This window comes from Mobula hypostoma, chromosome 7, assembly GCF_963921235.1.
Source record: "Mobula hypostoma chromosome 7, sMobHyp1.1, whole genome shotgun sequence".
Taxonomy (NCBI): Eukaryota; Metazoa; Chordata; class Chondrichthyes; order Myliobatiformes; family Myliobatidae; genus Mobula; species Mobula hypostoma.
Window position 1 is genome coordinate 9,728,735 of NC_086103.1, and position 20,007 is coordinate 9,748,741.

The 20,007-nt window shown below is 40.0% G+C and overlaps 1 protein-coding gene across 1 annotated transcript in view; it reads right to left on the reverse strand.

The window, feature by feature from the left end:
• The window catches only part of LOC134349872 (uncharacterized), a 343,283-nt gene that overhangs the window by 237,408 nt on the left and 85,868 nt on the right, over nt 1–20,007 (reverse strand).

The window sequence follows — 20,007 nt, forward strand, 5'->3', positions numbered from 1 at the left end:
ATTAACCTTTTGGGAGTCTTGCACAAGGACTCATAAGTTCCTCTGCATTTTCGATGTTTGACCCTTCTCCCTAGTAGATAAAAGTCCACACTATTGTCCATTTTACCAAAATGCATTTCATACGTTTCCCAACATTGTATTCCATCTGCCACCTTTTTAACCATTCTTCCAGTTTGTCTAAGTTCTGCGGCAATCACATTGCGTCTTCAGCATGACCTACCCCTCCACCTTTCTTTGTATCATCTGCAAACTTTGCCACAAAGCCGTCAATTCCATTATCCAATTCATTGCAAACAATTTGAAAATTAGCGGTCCCAATTATGACCCCTGAGGAACACCACTAGATACTGGCAGCCAAGTAGAAAAGGTTCTTTTTATTCCCACTTGCTGCCATTCCTCAATCCATGCAAGAATATTTCCTGAAACACTGTAAGATGTTATCCTATCAAGCAGCCCCATGTCAGGCACCTTATCAAATGCCTTCTGAAAATCCAAATAATGGACATTCACTGTCTCTCCTTTGTCCACAGTGTTTGTTACTCCATCGAAGGATTCTAAGAGCTTTGTCAGGCAAGATTTTCCTTCACAGAAACCATGCTGACTTTGACTTATTTTATCATTAGTCTCCAAGTACCCCAAAACCTCATCCTTAGTAATAGACTCCAACATTTTCCCGACCACTGAGGTTAGGCTAACTGGACTATAATTTCCTTTTCTTTTGCCTTCCTCTCTTCTTAAAGGGTGGAGTGACATTTGCAATATTCCAGTCCTTCAGGGTAGAAATATTTAATACCAGAGGGCATGCATTGATAGTGAGAGGGGGTAGATTCAAAGGTAATGTGAAGGGTAAGTTTTTCACTTAGGGAGTGGTGTATGCCCTGAATGTGTCGCCTGGTTTGGTGGTAGAGGCAAATACATTAGAGACCTTTAAAATAAGTTTAGATATGAGGAAGATGGAATGATATGGACCTTGTGTAGGTAGGAGGGATTAGTTTTTGGGGCATTTTCGATTTACTTTTTAGCTGGCTCTACGCAACATTGTGGGCTGAAGGGTGTCTTCTTGTGCTGTACTTTTCTATGTTGTAACCACAACTATCCTTCTAACTATTTTCTTGTTGCATAGAACAACTCTTACATTTGCCAGAATAACTGCAGCAGTTCAAGATGGTGGATCATTGTTATCGCCTTAAGGATAATAAAGATTGCATATTAAATGTTAGCCTTCAACTGTGCTAACACCCCAAGATAATTTATCCAGATTGAAAACAATGGTTCCAGCTCGAATCTCTGTTTTTCAGTCATTTAAATAGCAGTATTGCTCAGAGTGCTGATTTGTCTGGCACGATGTTCTTTACTGGACTTGAAATAAATAACCTGCCATTTTCTCCTAATGTTGCAAAGGATCAGAGTCCTCATTCATTTGGTGCAAAGAGTAAAAAGCGTTGATTTTATTTTACCTATTTAATTTGTTTTTAACTATGTAATTTTCCAACTATCTTTCCAAATGCTTCAAGTTCTCTTAATGCATTTTATGTTTTTGATATTTGCAATCATTGTAATAATTTTCAGATATCTGCAAATATCAGAGACATATAAAATTGTTAATATTACAAACTTAGAATGACAAAAAGTGGAATTTCAAAACCAGATTTTATTTCTGCCTGAAGTCTCTGGACAGTCTGTGTCAGTGTGGGAGCAGGGAGCTAGCAGTATATTACCTCAGGACTGCTCACTGATGAAGGCGAACTAAGTCCTTTTACCCAATTCCTTCATGCAAAAGGGTGACTAATATCTCTGTTCACATGTAGATCAGGTGAGAGGGCAACAGAGTCTACATAGAACAAACTTGACACTTGAAAAAGTAAATTCTGACACAATGAGATTAAATGTAGGTAATTCTCATAGAACGTAATCTGAGTAAAATATTCATCATCAGATAAAAAAATTAAAGTACGTTGATGGTATAAGTATAGGTTCCATTAAAATAGATTCACAACATAACCTTCAACTGATATGGACTACTGTATGATGAAATCGGAGTACAAAGTCTTTGCTGTAGAGAATACTTTTCTAAAGTCAAAGCAAAACAAATTTTGTGACAAAATTGATTGTAACATTCCCTCTGTAACTAGCTTGCCTGGTATTCAGCTCAGGAGAGATCATCGTTGGCATTAGTTTTAAATTCATATTGCAATTAAAATCTGCAAGCAAAAGGAAAAAAAAACTCGTACAAATGTAACAGGAAATTGCAATGCCAAAACAGAAAAAGCCTGAAACTCTTGGCAAGTCGAGCAATGTCAGTGAGAAGAGAAACAGAACTGACTTTTCAGATCTAGTACCCATCATCTGAACTGAGGACGTGAGCTATCAAGCGGTTTTGAACTGAGATTGAAGGCCTGGAGAGAGTAGAATTCTGTGATATATAAAGACAATATCTCCATCCACTCCTCTTCCCACAACCCTTTCCAATTTATCCATAAGAAAAACAACTTCTGTCCTTTTATCTAAGCCTTTCCCAACATGATTCCAGGATTGAATGGCTTCTCATATGAAAAGCGTTTAACGGCTCTCAGCCTGTATTCACTGCAGTTCAGAAGAATGAGTGGAGACCTAGTTGAGACCTATCAAATGCTGAAAGGCCTCGAATGGGTGGATGTGGAGAGGATGATTCCTATGATCATTAAGACAAGAGGACATAGCCTCAGAATAGAGGGGCATCCTTTTAGAACAGAGATGAGGATGAATTTCTTTAGTCAGAGAGTGGAGGATATGTGGAATCCATTACAACAGGCAGCTGTGGAGGCTGTCTTTAGGCATATTTAAGGTAAAGCTTGATACTGTATATTCTTGATTAATCAGGACATGAAGAGGTACGGAGAGAAGGCAAGAGATTGGGGATGAGTGGGAAAAAGGATCAGTCGTGATGAAATGACTCAATGAGCCAAATGGCCTAACTCTTCTCCTATATTCTATGGTCTTACGGTCTTGTATCTGAATACAACATTGTAGATGCAGCCACTACAGTGACTTAACAAATCGAATTATTGTATTCAGTGCTACCAATGTGATCTCCTATTCATTTAAGAAACAAAATGATGGATGGCCAAGTACCCTACTTTGTAGACACCTCTGTTCAGTATCTGAAAGTGATCCTGAACTGGGTGACAGTTTGGAGGGGAAAGGGGTTAAGGAGCCAGTGCCAACTCCCTTAACAACAGGTGTATCTCTTTGGATACTGTCGGGGGTTGGGGGGGTGACTTAACAGAGGGAAGTCACAGTGGTCAGGTCTCTGGCACTGACTCTGCCTCTGTGACTCAGAAGGGAAGAAGGGAGAAGAGCGCACACTGGTGGTAAGGGATGTGTTCGTTAGGGGAATGGACAGGAAAATCTGTGGGTGCCAACGAGATTCCCGGATGGTATGTTGCCAGGGTCCAGGGTCCAGGATATCTTGGATCAGTTGCTCAGCATTTTTAAATGGGACAGCCAGAAGTCATGGTCCACATCGGTACCAATGACGTGGGTGAGATGAGTGATGAGGTTCTGCATAGGAAGTTCAGGGAGTTAGGTGCTAAGTTAAATTGCAGGACCTGCAGGGTTGTGATCTCAGGATTGCTACCCATGCCATGTGCTAGTGAGGCCAGGACTAGGAAGATTATACAGTTTAATACGTGGCTAAGGAGTTGGTGTAGGAGGGAGGGCATAACATTTTTGGATCATTGGGCTCCCTTCTAGGGAAGGTGGGACTTGTACAGAAGGGACGGTTTGCACCTGAACTGCAGGGGAACTAATATCCTTGCGGTAGTTCGCTAACACTGCACAGTGGGGTTTAAACTGGAGATACGGGGGGGATGGAAACTGGAGTGCCAGCACAGTTATTGGAGAGGTTGTGGAGGTAGATGTTGGTAAGACCTCAGACAAAGTTAAGAGTCAAAAGGCTGAGCATAGTGCAACTAGTATCCTGAGCAGCGTATATTTCAGTGCGAGAAGTATTGTAGGAAAGCTGGATAATAGAGTTGAAGATAAGGTAGCTGGTTTACAGACAGAGGCAATGTGAGGTGAGAAGAGGCTGTTGATAGGGCAAAATTGCAGTCAACAGGATGAGTAACAATGTAAAGGCGGGCAAAATTGAAAGGGGTGAATACTGCACTGAAGGTGTTATAATATCTGAATGTGTGCTGTATACAGAATAAGGTAGATGAACTTACAGCACAGTTACAGATTGGCAGGTATGATGTTGTATGCATTACTGAGTCATGGCTGAAAGAAAGATTATAGTAGGGAGCTTAATGTCCAAGGATACCTGTTGTATCGAAAGGACTGGCAGGTGTTGCTCTGTTGGTTAAAAATGAAATCAAATCATTATAAAGATGTGACATAGGGTTAAAAGGTGCTGAATTATTGTGGATAGAGCAAAGGAACTGCAAAGATAAAAAGACCCTAATGGGAGTTGTATATAGACCTCAAACAGTAGTAAGGATGTGCCCTAGAAATTGCAACAGAAGGTAGAAAATGCATGCCAGAAGGACAATGTTGAAATAGTCATGAGGGATTTCAATATGCAGGTAGATTGGGGAAATCAGATTGGAGCTGGATTCCATGAGGGGAGATTTATTGAGTGCCTATGAGATGGTTTTTTAGAGCATTTCATGTTGAGCCACTCAGGGATTCACTACTCTGGATTGGGTGTTGTGCAATGAACCAGAATTGGTTGGAGATAGACAGATAGATGATACTGTATTGATCCCAAAGGAACAGTCTAACAGGAGGGGATCATCACTTCCCCGGCTAAAGGTTGACTCATGAGAGCCTAATGGCCGAGGGTAAGAATAACCTAATATAACATTCTTTAGAGCATTGCAGTTGTCTTAACCTTTTACTAAACATGCTCCTCTGTTTAGCCAGAGAGGCATGTAGAGGGTGAGAAACATTGTCCAGATTTGCCAGGGTTTTCTGTCGCGTCCTTCATTCTACTACAACCTCCATTGTGTCTAGTTTAATTTCTATAGTAGGGCCTGCCTTTCTAATCAGTTTATTGAGCCTGCTGGCATCACCTGTGTTGATGCTATTGCCCCAGCACACCACCTCGTAGAAGATTGCACTGGTTACTGCAGTGGCTGATTGGTAGTACTGGTAAAAGAACTCTTATGGGAAAGTGATCATAATGTGATTGAATTCACTCTAAAGTTTGAGAAGGAGAAGCTAAAGTCAGATGTAACAGTATGACAGTGGAGGAAAGGGAGTTACAGGGGCATGAGAGAGGATTTGAGCAGAATTGATTGGAAAAGAACACTGGCAGGGATGATGGCACAGCAGCAATGGCTGAAATTTCTAGAAGCAATTCAGAAGGCTCAGGATATATACATCACAAAGAGGAAGAAGTATTTGAAAGGAAAGATGACATAACTATGGCAAACAAGAGAAGTCAAAGCCAACATAAAAACCAAACAGGGCATACGATAGAGCAACAATTAGAGGGAAATAGAAGGATTGGGAAGCCTTTAAAAACCAACAGAAGGCAACTAAAAAGTCATTAAGAAGGTAAAGATGCAATATGGAAGTAAGCTGGGTAATAATATTAGAGAATACCAAAAGTTTCTTTAGATACATGAAGTGTAAAAGAGATGCGAGAGTAGATATTAGACTGCTGGAGAATGATGCTGGAAAGGTAGTAATAAGGGACAATGAAATGGCCAACAAACTGAATAAGTATTTTGCATCAGTCTTCACTGTGGAAGATGTTGGGAGTGTGGTGGAAGTTCCAGGTGTCCGGGGCCATGAAGTGTGTGAAGTTATCATAACTAGAGAGAAGGTTCTCGGGAAACTGAAAGGTCTGAAATTAGGTAAGTTACCTGGACTAGATGGTGTAGATTCCATGGCTCTGAAGAGCTCGTGGAGGTACTAGATTCTGGAATGGTTCCTCAGGACTGGAAAATTATAATGTCACTCCACTCTTCAAGAAGGGAGAGAGACTGAAGAAAGGAAAATATAGGCCAGTTAGTCTGAATTCAGTAGTTGGGAAGATGTCGGAGCTTATTATTAAAGATGAGGTCTCAGGGTAACTGAAGGCACATGATCAAGTAGGTCATAGTCAGCATGGTTTCATCAATGGAAAATCTTGCCTGGCAAATCTATTGGAATTCTTTGAAGAAATAACAAGCAGGATAAACAGAGGAGAATCGGTTGATGTTGTGTACTTGGACTTTTAGATAGCCTTTGACAAGTTACCACACATGAGGATGTTTAACAAGCTTCAAGTCCATGGTATTGTAGGAAGCAATTCAGGATGGATAAAGCAGTGGCTGATTGGTAGTAGGCAAAGAGGGGAAAGAAAGAGAGCCTTTTCTAGTTGGCTGCCGGTGACTAGTGGTGTCCCACAGGGGATTGTGTTAGGACTAATTTTTTTTACATTATATGTCAATGGTTTGGATGATGGAATTGATGGCTTTGTTGCCAAGTTTGCAGATGATATGAAGATAGGTGGAAGGGCAAGTAGTGTTGAGGAAGTAGAGAGGCTATAAGACAGATGGATTTGGAGAATCGACATAGAAATGGCAGATGGAACATAATGTTAGGAAGTGTATGGTCATGCACTTTGGTAGAAGAAATGAAATAGTTGACTATTTTCTAAATGGAGAGAAAATACAAAAAACTGAGATGCAAAGGGACTTGGTGGTCCTTGTGCAGCATTCCTGAAAGGTTAATGTGCAGGTTGAGTCTGTGGTGAGGAAGGCAAATACAATGTTCGCATTCATTTCCAGAGGACTAAAATATAAAAGCAAGGATATAATTTTGAGATTTTATAAAGCATTGTTGAGACCACACTTGGAGTATTGTGAGCAGTTTTGCGACCCCCATCTTGGAAAGGATGTGCTGAAACTGGAGAGGGTTCAAAGGAGGTTCACAAAAATGATTCCAGGATTGAATTGCTTATCAGATGAAGAGTGTTTGATAGCTGTAGGCCTGTATTCACTAGAATTCAGAAGAAAGAGGGGTGACCCCATTGCAACCTATTAAATGGTGAAAGGCCTTGATAGAGTGAAATTGGAGAGGATGTTTCTTATGGCAGGAGAATTTAAAACTAGAGGTCACTGCCTCATTATAGAGGGGCATCCGTTTAGAATGGAGTTGAGGTATTTATTTAGCCAGGGAGTGGAGAATCTGTTGAATTTATTGCCACAGGCAGCTGTGTAGGCCACCTTTATGTATATTTAAGGCAAAGTTTGATTGATTCTTGATTGGTCAGAACATGTTAGTAGTGAAGTGGTATTAGGTAAATTGAAGGAATTAAAGGCAGATAAATCCCCAGGGCCAGATGGTCTACATCCCAGAGTGCTTAAGGAAGTAGCCTAAGAAATAGTGGATGCATTAGTGATAATTTTTCAAAACTCTTTAGATTCTGGACTAGTTCCTGAGGATTGGAGGGTGGCTAATGTAACCCCACTTTTTAAAAAAGGAGGGAGAGAGAAACCGGGGAATTATAGACCGGTTAGCCTAACATCGGTGGTGGGGAAACTGCTAGTGTCAGTTATCAAAGATTTGATAACAGCACATTTGGAAAGCAGTGAAATCATCGGACAAAGTCAGCATGGATTTGTGAAAGGAAAATCATGTCTGACGAATCTCATAGAATTTTTTGAGGATGTAACTAGTAGAGTGGATAGGGGAGAACCAGTGGATGTGGTATATTTGGATTTTCAAAAGGCTTTTGACAAGGTCCCACACAGGAGATTAGTGTGCAAACTTAAAGCACACGGTATTGGGAGTATGGTATTGATGTGGATAGAGAATTGGTTGGCAGACAGGAAGCAAACAGTGGGAATAAATGGGACCTTTTCAGAATGGCAGGCAGTGACTAGTGGGGTACAGCAAGGCTCAGTGCTGGGACCCCAGTTGTTTACAATATATATTAATGACTTGGATGAGGGAATTAAATGCAGTATCTCCAAGATTGTGGATGACATGAATCTGAGCGGCAGTGTTAGCTGTGAGGAGGATGCTAAGAGGGTGCAGGGTGACTTGGATAGGTTAGGTGAGTGGGCAAATTCATGGCAGATGCAATTTAATGCGGATAAATGTGAAGTTATCCACTTTGGTGGCAAAAACAGGAAAACAGATTATTATCTGAATGGTGGCCGATTAGCAAAAGGGGAGGTGCAATGAAACCTGGGTGTCATTATACACCAGTCATTGAAAGTGGGCATGCAGGTACAGCAGGCGGTGAAAAAGGCGAATGGTATGCTGGCATTCATAGCAACAGGATTCGAGTACAGGAGCAGAGAGGTACTACTGCAGTTGTACAAGGTCTTGGTGAGACCACACCTGGAGTATTGTGTGTAGTTTTGGTCTCCTAATCTGAGGAAGGACATCCTTGCCATAGAGGGAGTACAAGGAAGGTTCACCAGATTGATTCCTGGGATGGCAGGACTTTCATATGATGAAAGACTGGATGAACTAGGCACATACTCATTGGAATTTAGAAGATTGAGGGGGGACCTGATTGAAACATATAAAATCCTAAAGAGATTGGATAAGCTAGATGCAGGAAGACTGTTCCCGATGTTGGGAAGTCCAGAATGAGGGGTCACAGTTTGATGATAAAGGGGAAGCCTTTTAGGACCAAGATTAGGAAAAACTTCTTCACACAGAGAGTGGTGAATCTGTGGAATTCTCTGCCACAGGAAACAGTTGAGGCCAGTTCATTGGCTATATTTAAGAGGGAGTTAGATATGGACCTTGTGGCTAAAGGGATCAGGGGGTATGGAGGGAAGGCTGGTACAGGGTTCTGAGTTGGATGATCAGCCATGATCATACTGAATGGCGGTGCAGGCTCGAAGGGCCGAATGGCCTACTCCTGCACCTATTTTCTATGTTTCTATGAGAGGATGTGGGGAGAATGCAGGAGATTGGGGCTGAAAGAAAAATTGGATCAGTTATTTTAAAATGGTAGAGCAGACTCGATGGGCCAAATGGCCTAATTCTGCTCTTTTTACTTATGGTCCGGTATGTTTTCTTTCCCACCTTATCAGCTTGTGTTATCACATTCAGGTTGCTATCCCCCTCTACATAAATAATCTTGAAGGTCCTGCCATGTACTGTATATTTTCCTCTTGCAATGACTTCCCAAATCGCAATACCTCATACATGCATCATATCTTTATCCCACCCACCCTGCTCATGGACTGTTTGTCCCACTCCCATCAGAGAGGTTGTGATCTACCATTCATGCCAGGACCACCAAACAAAACAGTTACTTTTCCCAAATCGTATGGCTGATCAATTTCTCCACTCACTAACTGATTACACCATATCTCCCCACTACCACTACTTGATCATTTCCTAGCAGAGCCACGTTATGTACAGAAACTTTTGTATCTAGTGTCACTTTATGTACACTTTCTATTTTATGTATTTATACTTATAATCTTTTTTTAAGAATTGCATTCTTCATCTTATGTTTTTATTTCTTCAACACTGGATCCAGAATATCAATTATTTTGCTCTCCTTTGCACTTGGGTACTGGAAATGACATGAAACAATCTTGAATCCTCATTTTTATAAAGTGTATTCATTCATGTAATATGAATATTGCTGTCATGCTGGCATTTATGTTAAAAGAACCAACCATATGTCCTACTGATACTTAACAATGTCTTTGGGCAGTATTGTGCCTCTTCCAGAGAATCAGAATTAACAATAGAAAACCTATGCAACCGACATTGATCTACATTGAGAATTGTCTACTGCATCACTTATCTTTTTTACCCTACATTTACGAGAAAACAACGGGGGGTGGCAAAGAAACAGAGGTCACTCTCCCAGCCTATCTGTTGAATGGTTAGCCCTGGATAGAAGAGGGATGCCTGAAGACACGTCTGTTAGAGAAGATGGAAGTCAATCCTTAACACAAGAGATTCTGCAGATACTGGAAATCCAGAGCAACAGACAGAGAATGCTGGAGGAATTCAGCAGGTCACCTTGCATTTGTAGAGGGGAATAAATAGTTATATCAGATCTAAGGTGACTCTTCACTTGCGAGTATGTTGGGATCATCTATTGTATCCAATGCTCTTAGTGTGACCTCCCCTACATTGGTGAGACCTGACATAGATTGGGAGGAATACATTACTGAGCATCTGTGCTCCAAATGGCACAAAAAGCAAGATCTCCAAGTGGTCACCCATTTCACTTCAAAATCGTGAGCACTCTCAGTTTCAGAAATCCAAAGGGGATTACCTTTAGGATATCTTGACAACTGGATCAAGTATCTGAGTATACTGTGTTCACATTTGCTGAACCTGTGCATTGCAAAAGATAGAATCTATTGGAAGAAAATTACATGTTCAAAGTTGCTCGATGATAAGCTCATGAATATTTGATACAACAGGAGTTTTGTGTTATCATTGGTTGTCTACTTGATATAAATTTCTCAATTTGCTAATTATATTTCAGGAATAGCAGATGTTCTGCGAGTGCCTATTAGATACAAATAGTGGAAAATCCTGTGTTGCAAGACTCCACAGATCTTCCAGTACCTATGGTGCTTGCTCGGACTTCCTGAGATACTGGAAAATTGATGCACAGCAGATGGTTTAGTATTTTTGTCCTGTACATCTCTCTGATCAAGGATCAGCCATGATTGAATGATGGAGCAGACTCAATAGGCGAAGTGGCCTAATTCTGCTCCAATATCTTATGTCCGTATGGTTTTATACATCATTTTCAGGTATGTCAAGAGCAGGCTGCTACCCGACAGCTTCTGGGGTTGTCTGTCCTGTTATGAGTCCTGCAATATGCTGCATGAGAAGCAATTTTTATTGATTCCTGCTAAATGCAGAAAACTATTGTACAATTCCTTTTCCGTTGGAAGTAAACAAGGATTAGTGTTGACAAAATTAACTGTAATTCTTTCATAATGTACAAAGTTTTCTAAGCAATTCAACTCGACTGCAGTAAATATAATCCTTTGCAGAGATAACTAATCCAACTTCTATTAAACAAATTTGTTCTCAGCTTTGTTTGACAACTTCTTTATCTTTGTCTAAAGCCACGCCACCAGTGGCAAGCTCCATAGAGTAAGGGGAACCTATACAAACTTAAATTCAGAACCTATTATGTTTACAAACTGCTGTTAAGTTATTCTTATGAAACATGTAATATTTAAAACAACAATTCACCCCTCTGATTCTCAAATACTTCTTATTTTGCTTGGGTTGGAAGCAGAATTCAATGATTTCAGCCTGAAAATATTTTTTTCTGTATATTTAGTTCCATACCTACTTCAACACATATCTGAGATTCTGGGATCTAATTTACCTAGCTACTGTATTCAGCATGATAAGTATTTGAAATTGTACCTATGAATATAAAAGTGTTGAGGATAAAAAATGATTTCATCACCAAAATGCCTTCATTTTCCATTCTGAGATTAATGGATATTTTGTAGGGCAAATGGCTATCATTTTTCTGCTCATATTTATTACTCTTTGTATGAGGTACACTCCAAATTCATATTAGTGAATTCTTACTATATTTGCTTCTTGTAGACAATCATTTTCTTGCAATATGTAAGATGGTTCCTAACTAAATCAGTTAATTTTTATAGTTGGTTGAAAAATAGACTCTTAACATTCTGTCATAAGCAATGTGTCTTACATTTATAAAAATTATTGTGTCTGCTCTAAAACTCACCAAATCTTGAATATCTGACAAGGCAAGTTTGATAATTCTGTGCATTATGTGTGATCTCCCTAAGTCTCAACATAACCCTAACAGATTTCTGAGTATTGCATTATTTTTATGTTTATATTTTTTCAGTGTATTGGCTAATTATTTCAAGAAGTTAGCGCACTGATACTATTTGGTATGCATGTGAGTGGTTGAAATTGTGACTGATTGATTTCAGGACAAGTATGTGAGAGAACAACGCATTTGGATAGGAAGGGAAAGATACAAGTAATAATTTTATGGTTGAAACCTAGGTGCAGTGGAGATCTAGATAGATTTCAGAATCCATGTAGACTAAAAGCTAAAGTGCAGAATCCATTTACCATAACATTAATATTAAATGGCTATGATAATTCTTGGAACTAGAGGATAGGGTAAATGGAATGGAAGTTCTGGCACAGTTATACTGTATAAATAACTTATTATCTCACATCTGTGTTATTACACGCTATTATGAAACAACATCCCCATAAACTAAGTGAACTTCTGTTGGAAGGAATGCGTTATAGGTTCTAGGCTAATGAGGTAAAATCATTGCACAATACAGTGAAACTTTACAATGTCTACATAGAATACAAGCAGTCAAGTGTTGATTGTTGTGGTCTCAGAAAAGAATTATTTGAAGGTATCAGGATTATTTCATGGTTCTGGCCCTATACTTGCTGGAATTTAGAAGAAAGAAGGAGGGGATCTCATTCAAATCTATCAAATATTGAAAGAATATGTTAGAATGTACATGGGAAGAATGTTTCCTATATCAGGGGAGTCTAAGACCAGAGGGCACAGCCTTAGAATGCAAGGGTGTCGTTTTAGAACAGAAATGAAGAGGAATTCATTTAGCCAGAGCGTAGTGCCTGTGGAATTCATTGCTACAGATGGCTGTAGAGATCAAGTCATTTGGAATATTTAAGGTGGACGTTGGTCTGTTCTTGATTAATAAGGGTGTCAAAGGTTACATGGAGAAAGCAGAAGAATAATAAATCAGGCATGGTGGAATGGCAGACCAGACTCGATGAGATGAGTGGCCCAATTGTGCATCTACAGTATGTTGTATGGTCTTATTGTATCCATAGAATTACATTTCATGCAAGTGGCACAGTTTAGGATAAAGACATCTAATGATAAATTCAGAGCTATGATATTCAGGGGAGTTGTTAGCAGCAACTCCTTAAGCAAAAGCAATAAATGACATCTCAACTTACTCTTATTTAGAAACTGATACATCATACTAAGTATAGTAACTGAAGGATCTGGAACCAAACTGGTATTTGGTGACAAAACAGCTATGATTTTATTCTTTAGTGACTTTCTTACTTACTGCCCATTACAGCTGTAACATCTGACAGCCCTCCACTCTATCCACAGCACCCCCAACCTCTGTGTCATCAGCAAATTTACTAACCCATCCCTCCACTTCCTCATCCAGGTCATTTATAAAAGTCATGAAGAGAAGGGGTCCGAGAACAGATCCCTGAGTCACCCCACTGGTCACTGACCGCCATGCAGAATATTTCCCATCTACAACCACTCTTTGCCTACTGTGGACAAGCCAGTTCTGGATCCACAAAGCAAGGTCCCCTTGGATCCCATGCCTCCTTACTTTCTCAATAAGCCTTGCATGGGGTGCTTTATCAAATGCTTTGCTGAAATCCATATACACTACATCTACTGGTCTACCTTCATCAATGTGTTTAGTCACATCCTCAAAAACTTCAATCAGGCTCATAAGGCATGACCTGCCTTTGACAAAGCCATGTTGACTATTCCTAATCATATTATGCCTCTCCAAATGTTCATAAATCCTGCTCTCAGGATCTTCTCCATCAACTTACCAACCACTGAAGTAAGACTCACTGGTCTATAATTTCCTGGGCTATCTCTACTCCCTTTCTTGAATAACAGGACAACATCTGCAACCCTCCAACCCTCTGGAACCTCTCCTGTCCCCATTGATGATGCAAAGATGATCACCAGAGGCTCAGCAATCTCCTCCCTCGCCTCCCACAGTAGCCTGGGGAACAACTGGTCCAGTCCCGGAGACTTATCCAACTTGATGCTTTCCAAAAGCTCCAGCACATCCTCTTTCTTGCTATCTGTATTTTCAGTCCACTGTGAGTCTTCCCCACATTCACCAAGATCCTTTTCAGTAGTGAATACTGAAGCTAAATATTCATTAAGTATCTCTGCTCTCTGCTCCGGTTCCATACTCATTTTTCCACTGTCACACTCAATCAGTCCTATTCTCTCATGACTTATCCTCTTGCTCTTCACATACTTGTAGAATGCCTTGGGGGGTTTTCTTAATCCTGCTCGTCAAGGCCTTCTCATGGCCCTTCTGGCTCTCCTAATTTCATTCTTAAACCGCTTCCTGTTAGACTTACAATCTAGATCTCTATCATTACCTAGTTTTTTGAACCTTTCGTAAGCTTTTCTTTTTGTCTTGACTAAATTTTTAACAGCCTTTGTTCACCACGGTTCTTGTACCCTGCCATTCTTTCCCTGCCTCATTGGAACATATCTATGCAGAACGCCACTCAAATATCCCCTGAACATTTGCAGCATTTCTGCCATACATTTTCCTGAGAACATCTGTTCTCAATTTATGCTTCCAAGTTCCTACGTGATAGCTTCATATTTCCCCTTACTCCAATTGAACACTGTCCTAACTTATCCCTCTCCAATACTATGGTAAAAGAGATAGAATTGTGATCTCCAAAATGCTCTCCCACTGAGAGACCTGACACCTGACCAGGTTCATTTCCCAATACCAGACCAAGCCTCCCCTCATGTAGGCTTATCTACATATTGTGTCAGGAAACCTTCCTGAACACACTTAACAAACTCCACCCCATCTAAACCCCTTGCTCTAGGGAGATGAGAATCAATATTTGGGAAATTAAAATCTCCCACCACGATAACCCTGTTATTATTGCACCTTTCCAGAATCTGTCTCCCTATTTGCTCCTCAATGTCCCTGTTAATATTGGGTAGTCTATAAAGAACACGAAGTAGAATTATTGACTCCTTCCTGTTTCTAACTTCCAACCACAGAGACTCAGTAGACAATCCCCCCATGACTTCTTCCTTTTCTGCAGCTGTGACACTATCTCTGATCAGGAGTGCCACGTACCCATCTCTTTTGCCTCCCTCCTTGTCCTTTCTGAAACATCCAAAGCTTGGCACTGTAAGTAACACCATTCTTGCCCCTGAGCCATCCAAGTCTTTGTAATGGCCTCAACATCACAGCTCCAAGTACTGTACCGTGCTTTAAGCTCAACCACTTTGTTCATGACGCTCCTTGCATTAAAATAGACACTTCTCAAGCCATCGGTCTGAGTGTATCCCTTCTCTATTACCTGCCTAAACTCCCTCTCGCACTGTCTCCAAGCTTTCTCTATTTCTGAGCCAACTGTCCCTTCCTCCGTCTCTTCAGTTCAGTTCCCATCCCCCAGCAATTTTAGTTTAAGCTCTCCCCGATAGTCTTAGCAAACCTCCCTGCCAGGACATTGGTCCCCCTCGGATTCAACTGCAACCCATCCTTTTTGTGCAGGTTGCGCCTGCCCCGGAATTACTCTATTTAATAATAGAATTATCAATCAGTCTACTTAATAATAGATTAATTAATCTGCTTTGTGTATTAATTTGTCAATTTTGGCAGTAGCTATTAATGGTGGGTTTATAGTACATTGCTTCCACAATCAATAACCAAAAAGCACTGCCACTTCTATTTTTCTAGAATGTCAAATTAGATTTGCTATGTGCATGACCTAGAGGCATACAGCACTGAAAAAGGCCATTTGTCCCTCAGTGACGAACTACCTATCTATATTGGCTCACCATGATCAGCTACTACTTTACATTAATCCTATTTGCCAAAATTTAGTCCACTACCTTCTATGAATTGTCATATTATGCACTCATCTAAAATTTTCCTGAATGATTGATAGTATACACTTCCATAATGCACTGAGATAATGTGTTAATGTGTACTTGATATCAACCATATATTGGGTGAACAAATTCTTCCTCAGAGTGCTTTTAAACTTCCTGTCCCAACTCTAAACCAATGAATTTTATAAGCAGCTTACATTCAATTTTCAATCTTTAGCCTGCATTCTTCTTGTTGAAGTTGTGGCTTTCTTCTGTTAATGGTTTATTGGTGAAACTGACAGTGGGATAGTTGTGTGGTCTCTGTTGTAGCAAGGACTCAGTCTCAAGCTGTGGTGTTGATTGTTTGCAGCTGTCCAGGAGAGATGTGTCAGAGTCAGTACCAGAGGTAGTGTGGCGTGGCATCCATGCTGGCATTGATGTTGCCCTTCATTGTTTGTTGGTGGAAGACAAGCTGTATTGTGTTTGACTGCAGACTCTGTAAAGTTCATGGACTCAGGGACTTAGACTACAGTTTTTTCTTTGACTGTATTTTGCTGCTATCTTATATGTATTATATGTGCCATGCACTGTCTATGATTGTTGATATTCTGTTTTGTACTTTGGCTGCATCATAATGCCATTTGGTTTGGCAGTATTCATGGGTATTCATGTATGGTTGAATGACAATTAAACTTGAACTTGAATTTGAACTTAATGACTGCAAAGTCTTTTTTGTCTGTTATAATTATAGTATTCTACTTGTCATCAATTCTTCTCCGAGGATCATCACCTTGTCGCTGTAGAGAGCTTGTGCGCTATTGAGATGTCAAGAACAATACACTCTAGAGTTTAGCCATCTGGCACCTGGTAGAGCTATCTATGGCAGTAATGTCAAGGGGGAGGTTCTAGACAAAGAACGATCCAACTAAGACCTCACAGATGGAGCTGGCAGAGGATAATGACACATCCTAATGGCAGTGAAGGGTCCCCAGTCTTCTTGAATTCCATGCCACTGAATCTTGACTCTGAACTGTCAAGGGCCATGTGTGGCAGCCCATGTATCAGCCTCCCCGTGTGAAACAAAGTCACACATAGGCATTCTTCATTAACAGGATCATTAGGAAGCTGAATATTTGGATCCCAGATAGACCTCTGCAGGCAACTGAGGACCCATCAATGGACAACTATTTAAGAGAACAACATAATCAACTTCAGCTATCACACTACTATTTGTTATTGAAGCCTGAAAATTGTACAGGGAACACATCCCAACAATTGATTTATTTAAATAATGTTCTTGTACTTTATGATTTGGCCTTAAGGTATTGCAAATCAAGAACTGGTCACAAATTATAAAATGTGCATATTCAATTTGCTCATATCTCTATTTCTGAATATGTGGAGATGAACACAACTGATAACTGCACAGCGACTTTGCTCTGCTGGCCAATTTCTCCATAATATTCTTCAGAAGAAAATGAATTTGCATAGCTGATTAATTTAAAATTAAATTGCTTTTGATGGTATTTATTTTCATTTAAACTGTAACTGCAATTTATTTTGATAAATTTGAGATTTACTTTTCTATTCATAATTGAATACACCTTGCTCAAATATGCTAGTAAGAAATGTTCTTTTGTCCTCTAATTATCCTCTCATTTGAAGTTGTACTGTCTGCTTAGTAATTTTCCTGAAACTAGTTGATCCTGTCTGGCTGATTAAAATTGCATCCTTCCATCCTCCTGATGAATATTTAATTTAGATTTTACTAACAGAATTAATTGTTTGTGTGTTCCCATAATCTTTGCCTCCAATTATCATGATGGCTTGATTTGGTGTAACATAATCCCATCCAGATCCATGTTGGCTAAATTGGATTACACTGGAAAATGAGCATTTCCTTTCAGTGGTTAATCCATTGAGTGTGTAATCCACCTAAATTTTATACTGCAACCATATTAACAAAGAAGCAATAAGCAACCAATATTGAGGACTGTGTTGCGGAGCTTTTATCCAAACCACTGGATTTAATCCTCAGAGTAATCAGCATAACTTTCAATTTTTTAAGAAGTAAAAAGTGAGTTGAAGCCTGTAATTGAATGCCTTTCAACAACTGAAGGAATAACTGTGGAGGAAATAAGGAATCTGAAGTTCCCAACTGCTCTAAGAAGAATATTTATCACACAAGGTACTGTAAAATCCAAGTTGCTGCTGAACGCAGCAGGCCAGGCAGCATCTTTAGGAAGAGGTACAGTCGACGTTTCAGGCCGAGACCCTTCGTCAGGACTAACAAGACTAACTCAGTCCTGACGAAGGGTCTCGGCCTGAAACGTCGACTGTACCTCTTCCTAGAGATGCTGCCTGGCCTGCTGCGTTCACCAGCAACTTTGATGTGTGTTGCTTGAATTTCCAGCATCTGCAGAATTCCTGTTGTGTTCTGTAAAATGCTTTAATAGTGCTAACATCTACCACCAATAAGAGATCGACAGGCTGACTATGACACATAGTTTCTCCCGCCTTCCAGATAAGGTCAACCCACTGTGGGTTACCGACCCCGAATACAGGTCCAAGGCAGAGACATTCTCCCTAGCCCTAGACACATCCCTGGAGAATCTGGATAGAACGGCACCCATTTATGACTATTGTTTGTTGAATAAAACTCCATCTTTAAGACTATAATTGCAAGCACATTCAACTCCAAACTCCTAGCTGTGGGACTGAACACATTCCTTAACAAGTGGATCTGTGACTGACTGACTAACAGACCATCTTCAGTAAGATTCGGCAGCAACACCACTACCATGATCATTCTCAACATTCAGTCCATGCACATGAGGTTCTCCTCGAACACAATCTACAAATTTGCAGATGATACCACTATAGTGTGCGACATCTCAGATAACAATGAGTTGGAGTACAGGAAGGAGATAGAGAGCCTAAGGACATTGAGTTATGATAACAATCTTTCCCTCAATGTCAACAAACAGCTAGTAATTGACTCCAGGTAGGAGGCAGTGCATAATCTCCTGTTTATTTCAACAGTGCTGTGTTTGAGCATATTGGGAGCCACAAGGAGTCAACATCACTTGTAAGTAGCCTTTTCTGGTTCATACACATTGATGCCCTGAACAAGAAAACTCACCATTATCTCTGCATTCATTTCAGGCAGAAAAAAGCCTGAGAGAAAGGTATTCCACCCATGACCAGGAAAAAAAAGTAAAGCTTGTAATAAGTCAAAGAAAGAAGTCTATAATGTTACCAGAAATCTCGGTAGGCCTGCGGATTGGGAATATTTTAGATCTCACTGAAGACTCAGTGAAGGAGAAACAAGGAACTGATAAAGAAAGGGAAGGTAAAATATGAAAAGTAACTGTTAAGAAACATTAAAAACAAATGGATTTACAGTAAGTGATCTTATGGGTATGCAAGTGCACGAAGAACACTGAGTGAAACTGTGTTTTAATAGGAGTAGGAGAATCAAAATAGGGAAAAAGGAAGTAGCAGCCCAAATGAACAAATAGACTTTGTCGTGAAGGAAGCAGATATGACACAAGAAACATTCCTGAAATACTGAAGAACCAAAGGTCGGTGAGAATATGGAAGCAAAGACTATTAGTGATATTAAAGCAAAAATATACTGAGACAGTATTTTCCCTTTCCCCCCACCCAGGAAATATCCTCTTCTCATTGCTACCATTAAAGGGGAGGTATAGGAGCCTGATGCCACCCACTCAGTGTTTAAGAAACAACTTCTTCCTTCCTTTCTGCCATCAGATTTCTGAATGGCAATGAACAGATGGACACTACCTCAGTATTATTTTCATCTTTTCACTACTTATTTAACTTAATTATACTGTATTTACACAGTGTATATTTTTAATTGTAATTTATAGTTGTTATTATTATGTACTCCAATGTATTGCTGCCACAAAATAACAAATTTCACAACATGCAAGACTGTGCAAAAGACTAAGACACATTTATATAGCTGAGGTGCCTAAAACTTTGGCAAAACGCTGAATATGAATGAAGATAAGTAAGTTGTGTCAATAATCTTCAGTTTGGGGATACTTGGCAGAAATCCCTCACCTGTGTGACAGTTAAGGCTGCCTTTAACGGAAATGAATGAAGGTACATATAATTTGTTAATAGTTTGAATCAATATGAGTACAGAGGGACCTTGCAGTATAAGTCCAGAGCTTGCTGAAAGTAGCAATGGAAATGAATAGACTAAAGCGACGGGAATTGCTTGTTTTAATTGGTCATGCTGTTGAATGAAAAACAAGGAAGTCATGTTGCAGCTGCATAAAATTTTGGTTAGGCTACATTTGGATTATGGCCTGCATTCTGGTCACCATATTGCAAGAATGATGTAGGGGTTTGGGGGATGGTTCAGAATAGGTTCACAAGGA